General features: G+C 41.2%; 1 protein-coding gene across 4 annotated transcripts in view; it reads right to left on the reverse strand.

Moving 5' to 3' along the window:
* Positions 1 to 24,810, reverse strand: part of LOC117538266 (SPRY domain-containing SOCS box protein 4-like) — a 75,619-nt gene that overhangs the window by 30,904 nt on the left and 19,905 nt on the right. The window contains exon 3 of one of the 4 annotated variants that reach the window (XM_034203864.1): positions 16,774 to 16,833. The exons of 1 other annotated variant lie outside the window; for it this stretch is intronic. The gene's annotated coding sequence lies outside the window, so the exon portion shown is untranslated. Of the gene's footprint in view, positions 1 to 1,913; positions 1,944 to 12,345; positions 12,366 to 16,773; positions 16,834 to 24,810 lie in introns of those variants that run through there. 2 more of the 4 variants (XM_034203866.1, XM_034203865.1) reach the window with 2 other exon arrangements.

A 24,810-nucleotide genomic window follows, 5' to 3' on the forward strand; every position in this document is an offset into this window, starting at 1 on the left:
GAAATTCAAGGTGTTACATTTTTTAATTTTGAACCAAATTGCAACTAATCTATATATACTGTCACTTTTCACATTGAACATGTGCTCTTTTATTAAATAAACTAAACGCTTTCATTTTAAGTTGTGAGTTTAGTGTTTTTGACCCTAAGAAACACTGATGCACTAATCAATAACAATAATCCACAGCTCCTCTCGCTGCTCCAGAGGATTTAAAATATATATATCCCCGGCTCTGTTGTGATTGGTCAACCAGCTTAGAGATGTTCCGCCCCTTAGCCTATCACGTACAATGTGTTGGAGCGCTAGCCAATAGAAGCACAAGTGTTACATAGTGATGAATTTAAGATTGGCAGGTGTGTAGGAGGCGCAGTGGATAGAGCCTTGTGTTGTGATCAGGGGGTCACAGGTTCAAACCCCACTGCAGTCGTTGTGGGCAAGACACTTCACCCCAAAGTGCTCCTGTGGGGATTGTCCACAGTATTGAGTATGTAAGTTGCTGTCTAACAAGTGACATGTAATGTATTTTGTAAATTGTTCCAATTTAACAAAAAGATTATGCATGCTTCTTAGTCAACATTAAGCTGTCTTTGACTCTTTTCTTGCTGTAACAAATGCAACGTTCCCCTCTGTTGGAAGAATAAAGGTATTCTGAAACACACTACAGGAAAATGAAATCACAATAGGGCCTATTTAACGTGTGCTTGCCTCTTATGCTGAAATTATGTAAAAAGGAAATAACTTCTAATCCCCAGACTCTGAGTCTATTATTACTTGCACATTTTAAAGTATGCTTATTATTGGTAGCACTGGTCATATACAATAGTTTCCCTGAGGAAATCAGATGCCTCACACTTGTCTGTCTGAGTACCAGGGGCTCAAGTATCACAGCAGTACTTCAATAGCAATAATTGAGTTTAACCAAGGGGAGAAAATGTAATTATCACCTTCTTGTCCATCCAGCAGTCTATAAAACAGTACCCAGTTCAAATGTTCTTTTTGTGCTAAGTCCAGGCAGTGATTTGGGATTCAAGCCAGAGGGTGTTTTGGAGACAGACAGAAAGTCACAGAAGTGCTGCTGTCTGCCTCTCCATGCGAACCCTTTGGGGATATTCAATGTCATCCACATTGAAATGCTGACATCAAACAGCCACTTCCAGCTGGTGAATATAAAACTTCAAATCAACTTCGCCACAGTGCTTGACCACCAGAACTGTGTGTGTGACATCTTGAGGAAAATGGCAGGAGACGTAGTGACAACAAGAAAAAAAGGGGACATACTGCTGGTTTCACACCAACAGGAACAGCTACCCATCGATATGAGCATGTGTTTGCAACAGGGGGTGAGGATGAGGAAGAAGCTGGGATAATATGAAAAAGGTGAGAGAAAGGAGAGAATAGAAAGCTGACTGAAGAAGGTCCAGACTCTGAGAGGAGCAGTGGACGATGTGTGACTGATTTGGCAAAAAGCGTAAGATTTAAAAAGGAGAAATTCAATAGCGGCAAGTATTTCCAAATATAAACTTAAGGCAAGGTTATTTATAGAGCACCTTTCAACGCAAGGCAATTCAAGGTGCTTTACAAAAATGAAAGACATTCAGACAAAGGCATTTAAAAACAGTAAAAGATAATAAAAGAAACATTAAAAGAAAAAATACATGAATATAAAATACATGAATAAAAAGTTACAGTGCAATAAAAAGTTAGTGCACCCTGTCTCCATTACGCCCAAGTGGGGTAGGGTAATTCACTTGTATTACATTCCATGGAATGCTCTTAACATCCCGATAGCAATGAATATATTAAATGCTTTGACGATAAATACATAAAAAAATGTCATCTCTGGAAGCCGTGGCGCTGTAAAAAGCACGACCAATAATCTGAGCCGGCCCGGCTAAAGTAACTGGATGGCCTACCTGCCTGTCAGCCTTCCATCTGGGCACAAACTTATCTCGTGCCCTCATTGGTCATGTGCGCGTTCGTGTGTTGGAGGAGGGGCTCTGTAAGGAAGGGGCAGATTTGTTCCGGCTGTGTATTTTCAAATTCTAGTGCACTCGAGCTGGTTTCTCCATTCTTACCTAGCCTACCTTTAACACAAAAAGTAAGGAAATCTGTGTTTGGTAGATTATTTTCTTTGTTGTAACAATGCTTCTTGGCACATTGAGGGGATGTTCATGGGGCGCCATCACCCCGCATACTCCACTCAGCTGCTCATCCCACAAATGCATCTTCCTCACAAATGTGGCACCATTTGAAAGGTAGATAAACAGGCTTTCCAACGGTGTAAGATGTATTGCCAAGAAGCATTGCTACAACAAAGAAATCATCTACCAAACTCAGATGTTCTTACTTTGTGTGTTAAGTTTATATTTGCCCATAAACATAGAAATATGCAAACCTGAACAAATTGTGCGAGTACATTTTACGACCTTCCCTTTTTCACAAGGCTCCAAAAAACAAAAAAAGGAGCACTTGTTCTCCTTGGGGATTTAAAGTCAGACCCTTTTTCAGAATAAGGACGCCAAATGTAGTCGAAGGGATTATCCTGTTCTGAATACAGTGAGTACAAACCAAGAACTATCTCTGCCTTATCTCTTACACTTAAAAAGGTCTAGAGATGTTCTTCCGCTGTGGGCGTAACGGAGACAGGGTGCACGGAGGAGTCGGGATGGTTTCAAGTAGCGACTCGACCAGAATCCACGGCACACACTCGTTATCTTTGAGCAGAGAGGCAGTGAGATGAAGAAGGCCGCTGGTAGCGTGACAGCCATTGTTAGCATATCAAACATGCACAGCTAGTCTCAACACGAGCAAACTCCCCCCAACACTAAGACACGGGGACTTTGAAGTCACACACACTTATCAGCACATCGGAGTTGTACATTCAGCTAGGGGCAATAACGACATGAGCATGTACACAAACTCTCCCTTGGCAAGTCGTTTTCAAACCATTACAGGAGTGGATTTTTAAACGACAGACACATCTTTTTAGATTAGCAATTCCCCACTTTTAATGTTCTTATAGTCTTTATTATTTACCTACATTTATATTGTTTTATAGGTCTTCGATTTTTATTTCTGTTGAACTTATGTTCACTTTGTTTTATGGGGTTAACATAACGGCTCCGCGGATTGGTCCATTTTGACCAATCCACGGAGGGTTCGTTGTTACGTCACTTGGTTCCCGCAATAAAAAAATTGAAAAAGAGAAATCTCCAACGAGGCGTTCTGGGGCAGCATAGACAGGTATTTTCTGTGTTAGAGTTTTACTCGCTACAGGGTGTACTTTGAGGGTTTGTGACTCTGCAGACCGTTAACATGCAGAAAAACCTTCATAACAAACAAGGGGACGGGTGATAACCGGAAAAGCATGACATGGGGCCTTCAAACATTTTGTTCAGCAGGATAATCTCCATTTAGTAACACAACTTTGGGATTTTCTAAGCAATAATACAATCTTCAGAAATAAAATGTTAGCCTATTAACAAACTACATCACGTGGCATGACTTCGCATTACTACCGCTAAGCTAAATGTGGCTAATGTTAGCATGATGCCGTTTAGTATTCTCATTTAGTTGTTAGCAGCTGTCGTTTTTAAAACACATAGAAGCTTCAGACATTCACCAATGGGGTATTAAGTGATTTATGTTGAACATCTCTTAAACGTTTGTAAGCCACAGACCTTATTTCAGGCATCCAACCAACACACATTTAAGAAACTGTTGACTTAAATAGGACGTATCCAGAGGTGGTAAAATGCAGACTAATTTCTGTTTTTTGGGACTCATTCCTGCACCAAGTGACCAACAACCAGTGAGACTTTGACAATACCTCCTAAAGTAATGCTCCCTAGTCTGAAAATAGCACTCACATATTCAACCGTTCTGCAGAGTGCACTACTTATTGTTGTGATATGAATTCATAAACATAAAAAGGAAAAAAACAAGTGATGGAATAATATGTTGAAAGAAATAAGTATTTAGTAGGGATGTAACGATACCAAAAACTCACGGTACGGTAATACTTCTTTATTTTTCAATATCGCGATAAATAACGTACTGTGGACTTGTTATCGCGATATTGAAAAATAAAGAAAATATTTTTGAAAACGATTTTTTTACTTGAAAAAAAGTTATTTATTAAATATTCTATAACACAGGTGTGAGCAAGCTCTCTGATTGGTCAATAGCGTGTTTGATTCCACGATCAAAGAACGGTCAAATAGAACGTGCCTTTTCACAACAAGTCAGTATCCCTCCGCGTCTGAGAAAAACGGTATACCCTTGGCCTGAAAATAACAGGCGTACCGACAGTACAGGCGTACTGTACTGTCGGTACAGTACAGTACTGTACGCGCCTCGGTCCTGCCGCAGTACTGTCGTACCAATAATGGCGTTAAAGAACGGCCTCTCGTGTATGATTGCTTAAATAAATCTGATTGGTACAGCATTTTAGTAGGATAGTAGTATTTTAAAGTCTCAAAAATATAATAATCAGACCCTGCAATAAAATAAATCGAGTGTCACTTTAGTTTTTCAAGTCAAACTCACTCAGCATCATCAGACAGGTTAATTTTTAGGAATATGAGCATGTCCACATTTCCAGGTAGAAGCTGGGATGTTTGGGCGTTTACAAAATCCCCTGCTGTGGAAAAAACTCTCTTGCTTGCTACTGATGCTGGGACAGAGAGATATGCTTTGGCCCTGGGTGACAGCAGTGGGTAAAACTGTGTATTGTCTCTCCACCACTTCAAAAACAATACAGTTTTTGCCAAGAAGGTGAGGCTTATTGACAGGGCGAGGTATAAATATACTGTTGGTACTTGTCAATGTCTCTAGGTGTGTACATGTAGCCCTGTAAATACGATGTCCTTTTGTGTTATCTGTTGTTTTATGTTCATGTTGTAACCTACTTGCTGCCATGTTGAACAGGTCTCCCTTGAAAAACAGATCGATGATTAACCTGGTTAAATAAAGGTTTAAAGAAATAAAAATCGCGATAGATTTGTCAGTCTCACGACGGTATCAAGACATTTATTTATCGCGATATTCGATATATCGTTACATCCCTAGTATTTAGGGATTGTTGTGAGGATAACAGTAGTGAGGGGAGGGCAGCTGGAGTAGCCTAGAGTAGAATATAAAATATTAATAGTGACTAAATCTTAAATGAAGCGATGCTATACATTTCGAGTGCAGCTGTTGCCTTTCCTTAGCACTAAAACAAGAGCATGGTCATCTTTTTAACTGCTGATTCTTATTCCGAGCATATAACGAGACTCTGAGGGATGTTAGTTTCACAGTTGTGTGAAAAGGTTTTTTTTTTTTTTGTTGCAATGTTGAGACTTGCAAGTTCTTTTACCACAAATACAGACAGCCAATTACTCACTTATTTCCCAGGAGGTATATGCGCGGTTTTATAGTTGTTATGAAAGCAACTTTTAACAGGAGGTCTTGAAGTTAAGGATACACACAGATTGTATTAGTCAGCTGTTGTTTGCATCTATTCTTAAAGCTGTGTGATTTTGGGTTGTACCTGCTGATCGTGATGAAATAATTGGCAGTCAATCCAAAGCTGTGACACAGGTCCTCTGACTAAGAAGAGCTAATAACACGTCTCGGCTTCCTCACAGCGGGATGATTCATCCTCACACCATCTGACAAGCCTTAAATGCTGTCTATTGTCTGACTCATACAGCCACTAAGATGTTGTCAGACTCATCTCACACATCGGGACATGTCGTGAAAAAGGAAGATTGTTTTTAGTGTTAGTTGTGAGGTCCAAAGCAATCGGAGGGAACTGGACCCGTAGATGATGAGATATGGCGGACTTCATTCCTATTCTTGGTCACAATATATGTTTTCATCATGAAGATTGACCTGATCCCATTTGCTTTCTCTGACATTTGTAAAGTAAAACCAATCTGTTGTGGAAAAAACTGATTAAAGTAGCGTTGCATTTGAGTATCTTTAGGGCATCAGTAAAAAACTAAATATCCATCCAGAGCCCAAACTACATCGTGCTTTAAATCACTCGTAGTCAGCGTTTCCGCCAGGGGGGCGTCTTGCCGTCATTTGACGCCCTTATTCAGCTCGGGACACCCTAAACTCGAGCCGAGGGCGTCCAAAAATATTAATAATTCGAGAGAAGATCGAGAGTTTTTATCGCTTGAAATGACGAAAAGGAAAAAGGACATCCCTCTGTTGGAGGGGCAAATTAGTCTGGTGGGATTCTTTTCGGAGTATTGAAGATCGTTTCCCCGACATCGAAGGTGCCTGCTACAGGACAACACGGAACGTGCGCGATTTGGACGCGATGAGCGGGGGGGGGGGGTTTAGTGGAGCATGCGCGTGAGCTGCGAGCGCCGGAGCCTCGCAGCGGCGAAACCGAGGCTCCGTGGTAACATGAAGAGCCGTTTGGGAGCCGAAACCGCCGGCGCTTTAAGAGAGAGGAGCCAAATGATCCGGCTCACTAACGTAAAAAGACAGTATCTATAAGGGACGGCTCAAGTCAAAATTCAAGCACCCCGTGCCCATGTGAACGCAAACCAAACCTTCTTAAAAATGAAACCATGTAACAAACTCTCGTCTGGTGCGCAGCTGAGAAGCGGACCATTAGGTGTGAATGCAACCTAAAAGAGTTGTTTGATGGATTAAAACATTAAGACAAAATTAGATATTTACGAGATTGTTGCCAAATAAGAGGCTTTATTGAAATGAGAGTGCCAATGTCTTTCTTAAAAGGCCACTATTAGGGTAAACAATGGGTGGAAACCGAGGAATGAAAACACCAGACCGACTTAGACTCACAGGTTATGTCTCAGTGGCGAGCCGTCAGGGCCCTCTAGGCCCTCTGTGAGGGCCTAAGATATTCTAAAAAATAATATTTGAAAACATTAAAAAAAAAGTTTTTTTTTAAAATATTTTGTTGTTACATTTTTCATTAGTTTTACCAAAATAACTTGATTTAATTGTATTTAAAATAATATTTCCAAAGAAATAAATCCTTCGAATCTGCCTGTTCAGTTTCTGTTGGAATGTGAAGGGTTAAATGCCGTCTCTGCGAGTTATGTGAAGACGGGAGAGCTTGTTGGTCCCTCTCTACATTCACAGAGGGCTATAGCAGTGGTTCAAAGCCTGACAGAAAAAGTTTGAGAACCACTGGGCTATAGTAACTCAACGAGAGTAATGTCAAATGACAGAACAATTGACCAATCATATCTTCCCTCTAAATGGGCGGGCTTTATTTTCGCGGACTTTATGACAAGTTCCGCCCGCTGTGAGGTCTATGCAAGTGGTGCAGTGACGCGTCCTAAAACCCGGAAGTAAGCTTCGCTCGGATTCCCTCGACAGAAAGCAGTCTGTTAGATAAATGCACGTTTTGTTCAGCCGGATAATATCCACATGTCTACCCTACTTTTATTATTTTTGAATCATAAATCTAAACGATAGATTTATGATCGATAGATTTATGATCGATAGATTTACAATTAGCATAAGTTCGTTCATGATGGCTCACTTCAGTAATAGTGATGACATCGTTGCGAAATTATTAACCGAGTCATTTTCAAGATTGAGTTACAATGATAAACTGGAGTGGCAAAGGATCAGCTGCATGACCCGCAAGTGCTTCATCCAAAAGAACAGGAGGATGGACTTTGTGTTTAAGTGATTTGATCATCAAAGGTAGGCCTAAGTCATTTTCAATGCGGGCCGCCGTGCAGACTTAATTCATTTGTAATTGCTACTTGGCTGTGGGTGCCCTGTCATGATAGGTGTTTATATAAATTATGTTTTGTGTGGTAGAGGGTCGCTGTCATTGATGCGTTTTGCACCCCGGGCCGCGGTTTTGATATTCCGCTGAAGTATACGCTGTGACGTAATATCTCTTCTTTTTTTCCTCGAGGGAAGGGGGGTCAGAGGGCCTAGGTATAAAAGTCACGGCTCGCCACTGTTATGTCTAGTGTAATTATCCGTTATGTCATACAGTGTAGCAGCATTTAACAATCCAGAAAGTCCTCAATCATGTGTCACTCTCCCACCTCTCCGTCACTCACAGGTGTAAAATAATGTACTCGTGTTAGAACTGCAGTTAGTTAGTCATATTGGGGAACACAGGGAGGCTGGTACATCCATTAAACACAGTTCTTTCCTTTTACATAATATACATCCAATCATGGAAACGTTTTAACAGGCAGCCTTTAAAATAGCAAACCTTTTTTGACTGCGTTAACTGTTATTAAGGGTGACGTCTTGGGTCATATCAAACCCTAAATATCATCTGGACAAGAGCTCCATCAGAAAACGTAACTTTAACACACATACACAAATGATAGTCACATGGATTTTAGGGCTGCAATCAAACAAAAATGTTAACAAAATCGCAATATTGACAAGTGAAGTATATTAAAATTGCAGATAGCACAATATTTTTACATCTTAAATTTGTGTTCAAACACATTTGAAATGAAAGACGTGGAGTTTCATACATGTTCCAGCCAGCAAATAGTCTTCAACAGACTTAACAAAAATACTGTTTTGGTACAGATCTCCCAAAAAAGACAAACAAATCCCCTTTATCAAATATATTTTTCAATTTTGAGATGCAAGATTAAAGAATGATCAATCCTTCCAATACAAGTCAAACAAGTTATTTTTTCCAAATGCTGCATCCCTACGGAGTTTCATTTGAGACATAATAGAGGTTTGATTACGCTATGATGTATTTCAATATTGATATGAGACCTCCGAAGAATGCTGCAGCAAATACTTTTTAAAACTCCCTGCAGTGAATAAGTCTTTGAGGGAAAGGAAACCCAAGATAACTCAGCGACTAAAGTGTCCTGAGAGAAGAAGAGAAGAGGCGTCTCACCATGAAAGCATTTCCCCGAACAGTCTCTCTCGCACAGAAACGTGAACGAGCAAAGACGGCAACAAAGTAGAAGAGGGGGAATACTCGCTCCTCAGTCTCAAGTCCTGAATGAGGTCAGTACACAGTCAGCCAGACGAGTGTGGGACGGGGCCGAGACAGACAAAAAGAGCGTGTGTGTGGGTAAGTTCGGTGAGTTCCTGCTTGTGAAGGAAAACAGCCTGGCTCCAGTTCCCAGCTCAGGCAGGAAAACAGCTGCTGAAGTGAGGAGGGAAGAGAGGGAAAGAGAGAAGGGGAGAAGGGGAGAAGGGGAGAAGGGGAGAAGGGGAGAAGGGGAGAAGGGGAGAAGGGGGAGGGCTCAAAGTGTTTCCCCGGACAAAACCACCCCCTCTCTCTCTCTCTCTCTCTCTCACACAGATGCACCGACTGAACGCCTCCAGTAGACGGTGGAAAGACATTTGGTCAAACACACACACACGGTACTCCCACATTGGCAGATTAACAGCTCATTTCCACTTTGAACCAAAGGAAGGCCATATGTTGCAGAAAGCAGACCTTTAGATGTTTCTCTTTGTTGCCAACAAACATTTTTTGTAACACCAGTAACTCATGTTCCACCTATTCTCCTTTCGACACAGACCCTGTCTACAGTTAGATCTGAATCATCTTATTACAAAAAAATCCTTGGAATTGCAATGTGATTTATGATATTACAAGGAATGGTCATTTTTAAACATTAGCAAGGTGATTGAGAAATATACTAAAATTGTTGTGGTGTCATTTTAATTTTTTTAAGAGGATCAAGTGTGTATAATATCAATCAATCAATGTTTATTTATATAGCCCAATATCACAAATGTTACAGTTGTCTCAGTGGTCTTCACAGTTTGTACAGAATATCAGTATGACAATACGACACCCTCTGTCCTTAGACCCTCTGTCCTTAGACCCTCTGTCCTTAGACCCTCTGTCCTTAGACCGTCTGTCCTTAGACCCTCTGTCCTTAGACCCTCTGTCCTTAGACCCTCACATCGTACAAGGAAACACTTCCAGAGAAACCCACAGTTTAAAGGGAACATGGGAGAAACCTCAGGGAGAGCAACAGAGGAGGGATCCCTCTCCCAGGACGGACAGACGTGCAATAGATGCCGTGTGTAAATTGAAAAGATAATACAATATATATTATAGTAATAATACTATCCTGCAGTTCAACAATACTAATATACTTCATTCATTAAGATATTTATACATATGTGACCTGCTCTATCGAAACCAGTCGCATTGACCCGAAGACACATTTTGAGTTGTACACCGTTGGAAAGAGGAGATTCCTAGCTTTCTAATGATATCAGGATTGTTGTTGTTCTCCAAATATTAAGCGAAATATGTCACATTATATAATGACTGTCACCGAGTCATCACTTTGAGAAAAAGGCTTTTAAAGTTTCCTCTTCTCTGGAATCCATCGATCTGATTGATTATTAGCAAATGATCAAAGTAGTACGGAAGGAAGATATTTTAGTTACTGGTCTGGGTGAAGATCGCGAGTGTGTGTGTGTGTGTGTTTGTGTGTATTGTGTTTGTTTCCCGGGGAAAACCCTCACGAGAAACACGGCTGTTGTTATGCCTGCTGTGACGTCAAGTTACTCCGTTCTCCGCTTGTAATTATGCCGTTAAAAGCTTCAAAGTTGTATTTATCATCTGAATTTGCCGAAACAAGTTTAATATTCTGAAAGCCAAGACTTTGTTTATTTGAAATCGGATGAAAACAAACTGTAACGGACCCTGCCGTGTTATCTATGATCACTATACGCCTTGCATTCATCATTTACATTACATTGCATTTTGCTGACTCTTTTATCCAAAGCGACTTACAATAAGTGCGTTCGACCAACAAAATACAACCTTGAAGAAAACAGAATCATATAAGTACATCAGGTTTCATAGAGCCAAAACATTTCAAGTGCTACTCAACTGGCTTTAGGTAAGCCAGTCCTTTGTTAGTATAAAAGTGCTTTGTTAGTAATTCTATCGCTCGAAGTGGAGTCGAAAGAGATGGGAGGGGGGGCAGCACTGCGGAACAGCAGAGTGGCGAGGGAGAGCTGTCTTCTTCCCTTTACAAGCTTCAAACATGTATTTATCGTGTGATTTTGGAAATAAAAGTTTCATATTCTGAAAGCCAAGACTTTGTTTATTTAAAATCAAACAAAACACCCGAACCCCGGAAAATATTTGTTTACGCAAATCCACGTTTATTTTGAAATGAGCCGTTTCGACTTCCGACTGATTTCGATCGAGCGGGTCACATATTTTACCTTCACAAAGTATTGCACTTTCTGAAATTCAGATATTGCACTTGTCCATTAATTGTGCAGCCCTCAGAGAAATATAACTGCAGTTCAAATTAAACCTTTGATAAACGTTTGCCTCATTTTGTTATCTATATTCGATATTATTCAATATATTCATTGCAAGTGCGTTGTTTTTACTATGTTTGTTTATGATTTAAAAAATGTGTGTTTGAGTTTCTTGAAAAGTACTTTGTAGATCAAATGTATTATTATAGTTATATGGATTGGCATGTAGACATTTCCATTTTTTTTACATATTTTGTGTGCGCGAATTCAACCCATGACTACAACATTATATGGTACTAAACGCTGAATGCACATTTGCTATATCTATCTCGAAAACATTGACTTTGGCTTTTAGGATGTGGTACAGCAAAAAGCGAAACTTTTCAGCCCGTGATTCAGCCTTTTAATGTTTGTTTTTTTAAAGACTAGCAAACTGCTGCCAAACTGGTGACTCTGAGGCTTACTGAAACACTCTTTGGACGGATAAATAATTAAGACAAATATTGACATTAACGCGATTCTCCTTTGGGTATTTTTTACCAAAGCAGCGACCCCATTGAAATGAAACAGTGCCAACGTCTGTCTTAAAAGGCCACTAGTAGGGACAAACATGTATAGTCTCTTGAGGGTGGAACAAAAGGAAAAAGGTCATGTCAACAAAAATGAAACATATCTGCTTTTGACTCGAGCATCGAATATGTTCAGGGTTAGATTTAAGCCAGTATGTTTGTCCCACAAGAATATTTAAATGTGGCTATTTGAAATCAATATTCAATATTCAATAAGCTGGGTTATCATACATTACCCCACCCTAACCTTCCTTCTTGTCCCATCTCCTTGGTTCTGATACCATCCCCCGCTCACTACCTACGTCTCCATGCCTCCCTCCCTCTCATCTTTCTCCCCTGGGAGACGAGAAAGCCCTCCTCTCACTTGTAACCCTCTCTCAGCAAATGCACAACAGCATTCCTCTCTTCCCTCTAAGAGAGCGTTTTATGCAGAGTTCTGTATACATTAACACAACGTGACTTGGTTTAAAGTAACAAGAAATCCACACTGGAGCTTTTTCACTGTTAAACAAAATGCACACACCAAATTCATAACAGATTCAGATGCACCTACCCACGCTGAAGGCTGCTGCAGAACGGCCTTGTTTTTACGTGGTCCGGTGTATTGATAGAAGAGCAGCAGGATGCACAGTGACCTCAAGTAGGGCCAGGTGTACACTCCATAGGCATTCATGCATCTGTACAATCTTTGGAGCACAAGTCTTCACAAAGAGGCAGGAAAAAAAAACATGTATTTCCTGATTAACTGCAAAGCAAAGAGCTTGAAAGGCAGTTGATTGCAGGGACTAAAGATTTGGGAAGCTTGCAGAAAAGCAGCATACATTCAGTGATGAAGGGTGTGTGTGGGCCTACCAAGAAGTAAGGGCTTCCGACAAAAAGCAATGGGATTTTTACATTGTGGATCATTGCAGAAAATAAGATTTGTTTATGATGCAAGTTTTGTTCAGCAGCATAATCTCAACACAATGTTATGATTTTTGAAGAATAGATACAATCACCAGAAGTAAAAAGCCAACGCTAGGCTATAAACAAACTGAAGCACGTCTGCATATCAACAAAGCTATGGGTTGCTAATGTGCGGCGGGATGACGATTGGTAGTCTGTCATTAAGTCACTTTCTTCGGAAATACGTAAGTGGGGTTTTAAACAAAAAGTAGCTATGTCTTCAGCTTGTTTTAACCAGACCTTATTTCTGGGCTTTGAACCAAAAACGCATTCTAAAAAACGTTGACTTCAAGACGAGGGAACCACAAGTAGTAAACTGCTGACTCATGGCCGTGTTAAAGAATCATTCTGCTCCCCACTCTATAGGGCGATAAAGACACGTCCAGATAAATAATGCATACAGGGAGATAAATAAGTGAAGGGTGGATACTCAAAACTAATGAAGAGGACCACTGCTACTGTGCCTCGATTGAAATTAGGAGCATAAACCATATACACTACATTTAGATTAAAAACCTTAAAGCCATTCTCCTTCCATCACCCGATAAAGTAGAAGACGACTTCCCTATGTGCAGATCGAAGAGTCTAGTCAGCTACGGTAGTGGGCAAGTCAATAAAAGAGCCATTTGTCCAAATGACTTCCTGCTGCTCAGACACAGACACACCCAGCAGCTGAGGATGAGTAGCAGGTTTTCTGTCTCCGTTTGCCCGGCACAAGAATCCGTTAGCAACCACGTGTTGGAAGAAGGAGCCAAAGCTAAACCCCCTCTCTGAGAGTCCAGTTGTTTCTTGTGTCCACAAACACGGGAGCGCAATCCAAACAGCGGAGACATAAAAAGGTAAAAGCTGACTCCACAGTAATGTCGAGTGTTGGAGGAAAAGACAGAAATCTTTTCATGGCAAAGATGTGATCAGCAAATAAACTCTACGGGACTTTTTCCCAGCCAAAATACACAAGCTGGAGTTAGTTGATGTTTACCTTCACATGAGGCAAGATTTTTTTTATGCACTACCTTGACACTGCAGTGCTTTCGTTGCTAAGCTCTTTCACACGTACCTCACATTAGGTGCAGTTTGCTCTAAAAGTGCTGATCGGTGTTTGCTTGCCTTACGTTTCCTTGGTGATTGTGATGTAAAGCAGTCTCTGTTGACCATTAACAGGACCCAGCAAGAGACTAGACGCACATGAAATATCCATGTTATCTCAACTGAGTGTAGGCGCTTGAGTCTGAGAAATGGATAGGACGGCCAAGTCTTAGAGGAGATTCATTGCTCACTTCACAGCTTGAAGATTTGATGACAGTATTCAACACTCACATCAATAAACAGGATTTGGTGGGTGGAAGAAAGGAAGTCATGCCTAGAGTTGAACAAAATTAGAGTTGATGCGATTCGTTGGTTGATAAGATTACTTAACCAACAACATGTCAAGATAAAATGTGGTTCTTAAATTTGAGAGTTTTCAGCATTTATTTGTCTTAGATTGAAGACGTTTGTTTAAATTTAGAGTTGGTGTTTGGACAAAATGTCTTTTATGACGCCTTGGGTTCGAATATACTGTAATTAGGGCTGAACGATTAATCGAATTTTAAATCGAAATTTGAAAGCCTGCGATTTTATTTTAACTTTTTTTACAATTTTTTTTTATATCTTCTTCTTGTGTGTCAGTCATCCACACCAATCAGAAGTGCTGTGCTCCACATGTACCAGCCATTATTAACCAATCAGAAGTGGCCCATGATAGAAGGTGATAGACAGATTGATCCAATCACCTGCCAAGTGCTTCTGAAAGTGCCTGCCCTTTCCAAATGGCTTCCAATGGAGCTTTAGATGCTTTGGTGAAACAAAGCATCTGAGTCAGGTTAGTAATGCTCCATCACATGTTTCTATTACAGGGTGAGTCTTAAACTGAAGCTTCACTTTAAAGCAACCCAACGGAAGTTTCATGTAAGTTTAGTTCTTTCACTCGTAGCTCGGGCTGCGGGGGTGCTAGAGACGGGAGCACGTTGATGCGACCTTCCTAGCCGGAGATATGGCCGCATTTTACAATAAACTTCCGTTGGGTCGCTTAAAAACAAATATCGCAAATCGAATCGCAATATCTGTCAGAAGAATCACAATTAGATTTTTTCCCAAAATCGTGCAGCCCTAACTGTAATGAACTTTTTTCCTGTGTTTTCAAGTCAAATGAATCAGGGATATAGTTACCGTATAGTCTTTAATGACATGGATACGTTTACAACTAGTTGAAGCAATAAAAAAGTAGCTGTGGGGAGATTTAATATTTTGGGAAGCCATTTGGACACACCATGTTTGTCTTCATTAGTCTACTGTGGGAACATAACTGTGGAGTTGGACTGGAAAAATGACAGCATGATATAGTGAGTGCTTCAAGACTGACTCGCAGCATTGATCCAGTGTCCATTGTGTGGATAATAAGGAGACTAACAAGGTATTTGGGATCGCCGAGTTGACCTTTATCTTGAAAGGGAGAAAACACACACACACACACACACACACACACACACACACACACACACACACACACACACACACACACACACACACACACACACAACACACACACACACACACACACACACACACACACACACACACACACACACACACACACACACACACACACACACACACACACACACACACACACACACACACACACACACACACACACACACACACACACACACACACACACACACAACACACACACACACACACACACACACACACACACACACACACACACACACACACACACACAACACACACACACACACACACACACACAACACACACACACACACACACACACACACACACACACACACACACACACACACACACACACACACACACACACACACACACACACACACACACACACACACACACACACACACACACACACACACACACACACACACACACACAGGGTGTGTTTCATTGAGGGATATAGTGACTTGCACTGGGCTTATTTCAGTAGGGCAGGATGGTTTTCAGGAAATATCGGTTTCATAAAAGGTGACTAAACTAATCTGATCAAGCCAGTTTTAACGTTTAGCTTCAGCTCAAGTGTAGCCAGGGCCGCCCCTCCCTACAGGCCAATCACGCAGGCTGCATGGGGCCCCGCCTTGCGCAGGGGGCCCCGCCCAGAGGGCCTCAGCTGCTGTGCGCAGTTCTCTGCTCAGTTCTCCGCGCACCCTCGGCTGACACGCGAGAGTGAGAGGTGACAAGGGGAGCACGTCTGTAACCCGACACCGTTGCAATGAATCAACATCGGACCAATCACGGCTTTGATACGGCCACTAGTGCAGGTGAAGAGATGTCGGTGAAAAGGCAGTTTCAGTCCGGCGCAAGCTAGAGGGAAAAAAAACAAAACTTGAAGAAACTAGATTATCACTCGAAGGTGGGTTATTGTATGAGTCCATGGGCGTAGGAGGCATCCTGAATGTTAACGGGGGGGGTTTGGGGATCGCCCCCCACGAAAAAAAAAAATAGATTTCCTGTATTCTGGTGCATTTTAACAGGTGGTTTGATACTTCTTTGTGGCTATACTAGCATGAGGAAAATGGGTACATTTTGTAATTTCATCCAGTAGTAAAGAAAGGAAACATATTTGATTATTAATTCAGAGCCGTCTTTGAATGAATAAAAAGCAGTTTAAATGCCCATTTGTTGTACATTTATATACAACAATAAATATTTGTGAGTGCATTAAGAGATATTGTTGTGGAGAGTCATTTATATATACATCGCAAAATACATTTGTGAATCCTTCTGTGAGCATTTATTAATATTGAGACTGATCTGACCATACAGATGTTAAGTTCACCTAGGAATGGTATCGACTTAAATGTTCAAATAAATGTTGCTCTTCTGTCTATATTGGTCATATTTTGCCCCTTGACTGAAATGTTTCCTGTTCAATATCCCCACTGATTTCCTTAACATTCTGGGATGAGAGTCCACATCACAATTTACTCTAAACTGTCATTTCCCTTTCATCACTCACCTCAGCAATGGACCTCTCTCCACTGTCCCTGTGTTCTGCCTCTGACTCACACTCAAGCACCTAGATGTCAAGAGAGGTGGTTAAGTGATCATTATTTATTGAGCAGTATACTCTTTCACATTGAACCATAACAAGTCATACTGAATGTAAATTGGACATTTTGAAGACTCAAAGTCCCAAGCAGTAAGTAGAATATTAGCTAGTCTATGTAATGTGCACAGAAAATAAACAGTTAACTGAATACTGGGATGGAAATTGCCTATAAGCACTCAGTAAAACATAAACACACACAAAAAGCTTCTGAATGATAAGAAGTATAATTAAAACATAATGCACATTACCATTTTGAGAGAGAGTACCGAAGTTAAAGAACTCAGAAAATAATCTCTTATTGAACTGAGGCTCCAGTAAAACACACTGACTGCGTCTCTACATGGACATCATGGTGTTTACATGAGCACAGAGAGACCGGGTTAGTCATGTTCCCTGTTTACATGATAAATACTAGTAACCTGGCATTTCGATGCCTTTTCTCATCTAAACTATTCAGTATTTGTGTGACATAAATCATGACATAAAGACGAAAATCCTCTCCAGAAGTGAGACGCTTTTGCCGCTGCCGCCATCACTGTTAACTGCTACCAGCTGAAGACTTACTTTCCTCTTCTTTGAAACAAATGTTCTTATGTCCATGTTGTCTGGGGGAGAAAACATATCAAACCAAGAGATTGTCAGCTTTGATTTTCACTGTATTAACAATGTCCTGAACACTTGGTGTGTGTGCCTTACATCCGCTACCGGCATCGCTTCATACAACAGATCTGAGCTGTCCAACTATGACAACACTCCTTGAACATGCGCGCTATGTGAGAATCTGCCTTGGTACAAAGTAGCAGTGAAAACATGGTACGGAGTTTCATTGATTTGGGCATTCTCTCAATAAGCAAGTGGAATGGATTTGATAATGAAGCACTGACACAGCGCTCTACAAAGTGCGGCGAGTGGAGAGACGGATTCACGGACTTTCCGCATGGTAGAAGTGGGGGGGTCTAAACCAGTGCTGGAATTGGGCCGGTACTCACCGGTACGCAGTACCGGCCACTTCTGGTTCTGACTCATGGAAGTACCGGCACTTCTTGCTCAGTACCGGCATGCTGGCGGTACTCCGGTACTCATGCACCGTGCCAGTACTCAACACTCTCCCGCCGTTCTTATTATACATCCATATATATATATATACAGCCGCCCGGTACTCAGTAGATGCGTCATGAGGTGCCGAACGGACATTCTCATCGCTCTAACCGCTGGAGTTTCACAGCGGCTGTCAGCTGTTTACTCCTGTCATTCAAACAGAACGTGCTGGAGAGGGGGCGGGGCTTATCTTCTCCATGTAAATACTGTGGTGGAAACGACTATGTCAAAATTAACCTATTTGACCGTGATTTAATAGTAATACACGTTTCAAAATAATAATAATAATAATAATAATAATAATGCCGAAGTAACAACATACTGAAAACTGTTAGTAAAACCATGTTTTAATGCTTTACAATTTACATACCTAGATGCACGTGTGTTGTGTTTATGCAGTGCAACTCCCACCCAGTGGGTGGCTATGTAGAGTGATAGAACAGAGCAGGCACGCCCCCGAGAGAAGGAAAGCAAGTCACGTCACAAATTAGCATTTCTTAAAATGTTAGCGTGGATTAATAAAAGTGCAAAAAGACAGCGGTTGTCGCCGGAAGAAACTTCAAATACAGAGAATGCTGTGCCTGTGTTGGAAATTGTGTCTGATGGGGAGCTTTCTTTGGTTGACCCTCCTGCTCCAAGTTCTAGTGCATTAGCATTAGCACTAGCTCCGCCGCCTCCTCCAGAGCCTCTAACGTTAGCTGCTGCTGGCGCAACTGCCACCACCAACACCGGGCAAAGCGATGCACCTGACTGCTGGACAACGGACCAGGTGCAATATTTTTTGCAAGACCAATGCATGGCTCCTTCTTAAAGATAAGAAGCTAGGATGTCGGATATGCAGAGATGTCAAATCTTTGGGAATACACACTGGACAAGGACTGAAACTGTCAACTGAATGGGGTGAGTGTGCAGTGTCTCATTTCGGTGTTGACAAGGGCAAACAACAAGCTAGCCTGAGAAAAAAAAATCAAAGAACATAAAGAATCACAAGCCCATGTAAAAGCTGCTGACATCCTTACATCTGCTTCACGTGAAACTATTCAACATCAAGTGCAGTCTATGCATAAATCTGAATTAGACACCACTATCAGAGTTTTTCGAACGGCATATAAAATTGGCAAACATAGCCGGCCATTCACAGACATGCCAATTGATTTGAATGTACAGAAACTGAATGGGCTGAACGTGGGCAGGGTTTTGCACTCCAATAAAACCTGTGGCGAAATCATCGACCACATAGCTCATGAGCTGAAGAAAAAAATGGCAAAAGACATTACAGAAAACCAAAGAAAACTCTGTGTTTTGGTCGATGAATCTACCACTATTAGTGGTAAAACGGTGCTTGTTGTGTGTCTACGCTCAGCATTAGCTGATGCTGAGCCCGAAACGTTTTTTTGGGAGCTGATCGAGTTGGATGGAACAACGGCTGATGACATCACAAAGGCGTTAATGGAGTGTCTTGGAAGAGATTTTAACGAGGACTTTTTAGGTCAGTGTTTCGTTTATTTTGCATGTGATGGGTCTTCAGTCATGCTAGGGAAGAGAACAGGCGTTGCTACCCAGTTGTGTAGTAAATTCCCAAGCCTGTTTGTGTGGCACTGCTCCAATCATCGTCTAGAGCTGGCAGTTGGGGATGTGGTCAAGGAGGTCTCAGGGCTCAATCATTTCCAGATCTTTTTTGACAAACTCTATTCCTTGTTCCATGCCTCCCCCAAAAATCAGAGGCAGTTAGCGCAGTGTGCGCAAGCAGTCGGACAGCGTCTCCTGGTGATAGGGCGTGTTTTGTCCATCCGCTGGGTGGCTTCAAGTGAAAGGAGCGTCAGAGCAGTCTGGGAAAACTACCGAGTGCTTCATGATCACTTCACAAATGCTGCAAACGACACGAGCAGGGATTCCAGAGACAGAGCAAAGTACAAGGGCCTGGATGATGTGCTCACATCTGCAACGTTTGTCAGCAATCTGGGACTGATGTACGATGCGCTCACAGAGCTCAGCGACCTCTCTCGGCAACTCCAAAAAAGAGAGATGACACTGCCTACAGCAGATAGGCTCTTAACTCGAGAAATACGAGTTTTTGAATCCATGGTCACCATGCCTGGCCCACACATGACTACAGTTCATACAGCTCTAGCTGAGAAGTCCTTCAAGGGTGTTGCCCTGCGTGAGAATGGCAGGCTTGTACAGATTCATGCAGGTCAGTTTTTCCGCAGTATGGTAGAGAATCTGAGACACAGAATGACCTCCACAACCTCCTCTCATGTCAGCACAAGAGAAATCCCATTACATGGCCGGGAGGCCCGGGACAATCAGCTAATCCAGGACATGAAAGTTATCCATCCTGGAAGTTGGCCTGAAGAGGAGTTAGACGTACATTATGGGGACGTAGAGGTGCTACGTTTGTGCGAAGTGCTGAAAGTGGACAGAAGAGAGACTGTTCAGGGCTTTCGCGAATACAAGGAAACCAGGGCATCCCGTACACCTGCTGCCATGGAGCCTCTACTGAAAGCAGTCCGAACCATCGCTGTCTCCACTAGTGAGTGTGAGCGGGCATTCAGCTGCATGAACGATATCCTTACTGCAAAAAGGAATGCTCTCTCTGTCAGCCGACTGTCCAGCCTGGTTTTCATTAAATGTAATGGACCATCACTAGGACAGTTCAATCCGGAACAGTATGTGAGGTCCTGGCTGGCAAAGGGAAGAAGAAGTGCTGATGAAAGAGCCTGTCCAGCTCCAGCCCCTGATACTGATGTCCCCAAGGCCTTCTGGAGCCTTTTCTAACAATGTGAAGTATATTGCAAAGCAGCTCACCCAGTGAGAAGACTTTTGGCATAATGTGCCGATTTGTACAGATCCTGGAGATAGAAGGACTTCAGACCAACCAGGGAGTTATCTGATCAGCTTGGTGTTCAATGTAACTCTTTACCATGGCTCAGACTTTGTTACTTGCAGTTACAGTTTCTCATTTTAGATTGTGCAAATTTTGCATTTGTTTTTACATGTTCTTTGTTCATGCTCTTTATCATTTTTCTGAGTTGGAAAGTTAGATTGCATCATAGTTTACTTTATACATATTTGTATTCTTCAGTGGTGAAGTATATTGCAAAGCAGCTCAGCCATGTGAGAAGACTTTTGGCACTTTTTCGTTTTTCGTTTTCTGAGTTGGAAAGTTAGATTGCATTCAAAATGTACAGAAATACTTAATTTTGTTAAAGCTTTTTATAAAAAATGCTTCTGACCAGAGCTTTGTTTCCTTGTCATTAATGTTGAACACCACCAGAGGGGCTCTCACCTGAAAGGTCTCTGCTTCATGTGTCTTCAGCAGAAGATCTAGACTTTGATTGCTATATTTTCAGTTAATATTGACCTTACTGAGCTTTAGCCATATCCGCTGCCTATCATAACAAATGTTAAGTACAGTGAACCTTTCTAAAATATACAGTAGTAAAGAGACAAACCCACCAGCATTATAGTAGCCAAATTCTTGTTTGTGGGCTGTATATATAAAATTGACTTGAAAAAGTTGCTGATTTTAGAGTACTGGCACCTTTTTCATTCCAATTCAAGCACTGGTCTAAACTAATCATTTCAAAAAGTGGGGGGGACTTGTCCCACCCTCATATAATGGCTGCGACGCCCATGTATGAGTCAAATGTACAACTTGCGAATGTTGTATAAGTCAAATTGCCAATTGCCATATTAAAACATCAGCTGCAATTCACGACATGAAGAAGGCAGTCTCTGCAGAGCATACAGGCTAATGGAGATGCAGTTATTTCCAGCATTCTTTATTTACCATTCATTCAAGTATGTGATGCCTTTTACCTGCTAATGTACAGGAGGAAGAGTGATACACTGTCTGTCTAGTTGGCTTACATAACAGTTCAAGTTTACAGCCTAAAAAACATGGAGCATTTTTCCCCCTTATATTCATTTTTATGTCAATTTGCACATTTCATGGTGACGCTCAGCCTCTCCCCTTAACTCCTAGCAGTCATCATCATGTCAACCACAACACAGAGAAATACTGATATAAATGTGTGTGAAGTTGTTGATACATTGCTGTCAGAGAGAACTAGAATACAGATTTAAGAAATATCAGTTTTTGAGCATGTCATAAGCATGTTTTGTCTTGACTATATTACAACTATATTATAATAAAATAATATAGTATTTATATTATTGAATTGATTATTATTATTAGTATTAGTAGAAGTTGTTTATTTGCATTAATTATATTTTAATCTTTTTGAGGCTAGTATTTGGCAGGAAATGCGGACGTACTCACCTGTAAACGCATACTGAACGACATACATGCACAATCATTTACCTCACTGCATAAAAAAGTGTTGATAATAATAATAAACAGAAATTATATTTGCAAACTATGCTACTTTGTTTCCAAAAAAAAAATTGTTCACTCCTGTCGGTTGGGGGGGGGGGGGGGCCTCATCTCACAATGTCGCTTGGGGCCCCAAGTTGGCCAGGGGCGGCCCTGAGTGTAGCCAGCGTCAGACGGTCGTTATCTCTACAAAAATGTTACAAGGAAGTTCAATGTTTCGTCTACATTGCAGTTATTTGTAAGGAAATGTTAAATCCTACATCTTAAATATGCTTGTGGCCGACCACTTCACACTTATCAAAGTCAAGTCAACTTTATTGTCAATCTTTCAGTTTGTGTGTACAGACAGAGAGATCGTAATACTGTTTCCCACAATCCCGAATACAAAAATATGTATATCCTGATGTCTTTACACGTCCGTTACACACATTTGGCATTTACATGATCAATGCTTCAGAAACAGGTTTCAGTCATTTAATAAACAAGACACGACTCGCTGACTCATTAGCTCCGAGTTGGCTTTCTATAATGTTTGAATTCAGGTTCCGATCGTTAGGCGTCAAACTGGCTTTTCACAACAAGCTTTTCTAAGCAATTCGTCTACAAACACCGACACGTCCTTGAATATAAATCAACCCTGAAATGTTTAAACAATTGCTGCAAGGGAGGCTCATTGGAGTATTGGAGTATTGGATTGTCTCTATTTTTGGTCTCTTGGTTGATCTACTTTTGTTATTCAGGTGTTGTGTTGATATGAGACACATACGCCGGTTTCAGTGTCAAAACATATTTGTTATTCGAACAGCACTGATCAAAAACAACTTTCTATGTTAGGTTTAATGTTGTGATGCTGCATTTACAGTGAAGGTTGCATCTGGCTTAAGTGTACAGTTTATCGCTATACGATGTTTTACAGCTGTACTAAAAAGATCAAAAATCACACATTGAAATGGCAACCTTCACATTAATGCTTTGTTTTTCTGCAGTACATTAGGTTGTTTGAGATATTTATTATTTTTGGCTACAACACAAAACATTGTAATCATTCGGTTTGACTTTTCTCAGCAAAATCTGAAATATGTTTTTGGTAATCGGCTATTTTTCCTGTAATTTCAGTTGCTTTTCCTTCATTTAGTTTTAGTTAAGTCCTGATACTATAGGTGTAATTCACACACATACAGAGAAATGAGCAGCCATGTCACACTTCTGAAGTGAACCGTAGCAATCTGGTTAGTGACAAAAGGCCTTTATAAGAGGAAACCTTAGCCCCAACTCTCTGAGCCTGTCGTATATATCGGCTGCTTTTGGGTTGGCACCTGTTGCAATATTTAGCAGCAGCTTGGATCAGTTTCCCTGCAGGTGAGCCCAAACCGGTCTGATCAGGTTTCTGTAGCTGAGTCACAGACCGTGAAGAGGATCAGTCTTCACAGAAACCACTTCTCATCACCAAGGGGATACTTAGCCATTTCCCAACAAAGGCATATCACTCATCAACGGTGAAAGAAGTATCAGTCCGACTGACGGAGAACTTCTCACTTAAAAAAAGAAGAAGAAATCTAGACCGCAAAAATAATTAAATAAGCGAGTACCTGTTTTTCCTGGCCAAGGACAGGTTCCTCGAACACAACACGAGCGTAACACGTCTTCACATGGTATATGTCTCGTCTGAAAGGAGTGCTGACAGAGAGCACCGGAACGCCGCTCCAGCCCTTCAAATATTGCAATACTCATAAGGAGCCGTACACATGCCGCAGTGTTTGCGTGGCTATGTCTTTAGTGTAAGCACAGTGGCTATCTATTAGCATCTGGTTAGCTAGCTATGCTAACGAATTTAAAGAGCTTTTCTACAACCAGAAGAGAGCTCTCTCCTGAGAGGCTCAAATAACCTCAGCTCAGTGAGGTTAAGGCACACCTTGATATGATCATTATAGTTATTAATGAGACTAAATGAAAAACAGGTATAAAATACTATATGACAGTCACAAAAAAGTTGTTAAAAATAACAAGAATAGAGTTTGAAAGGAGAGTGATTTGTAAAATATCCAAAAAGAAAAATCTGCTTACAGTTCCGTTTCATATGGGTGTTGAGAGATGAATCCATAGATCTCTTAATGTTGCTCTCAAAGTGCACCAGATTGATGCTTTTAACTTCAATATTTAAAAAAAAAAATCTTCCCGGGGGAGCATGCCCCCGAACACCCCTAGAGGAGGTTAGGTCCCCCCCCCCACTTAAATCATGTTCACATGGAAAGGATACGAAATACATTTGCACACATCTTGTGTCCATATCTTTTTGTTTTGGTGGTCATGCCACACCCTGCACGTGCACGTGAGTCATGGTGAGATATCTGGATTGAGAGGTTGCTTTTTCTTTGCACAGCATGAAAGAAAGGCCAAATGAATGGGCTGTGATTTTAGTATTTTTAAGCAAAGGTTGAGTTCAATAATTTGTACGGCCCTCTGAGGATGTTGTAAAAATTGAAAGGAAAAATGTTCCCCACCCCTGC

The sequence above is a fragment of the Gymnodraco acuticeps genome, unplaced genomic scaffold (assembly GCF_902827175.1).
Source record: "Gymnodraco acuticeps unplaced genomic scaffold, fGymAcu1.1, whole genome shotgun sequence".
Lineage (NCBI taxonomy): Eukaryota > Metazoa > Chordata > Actinopteri > Perciformes > Bathydraconidae > Gymnodraco > Gymnodraco acuticeps.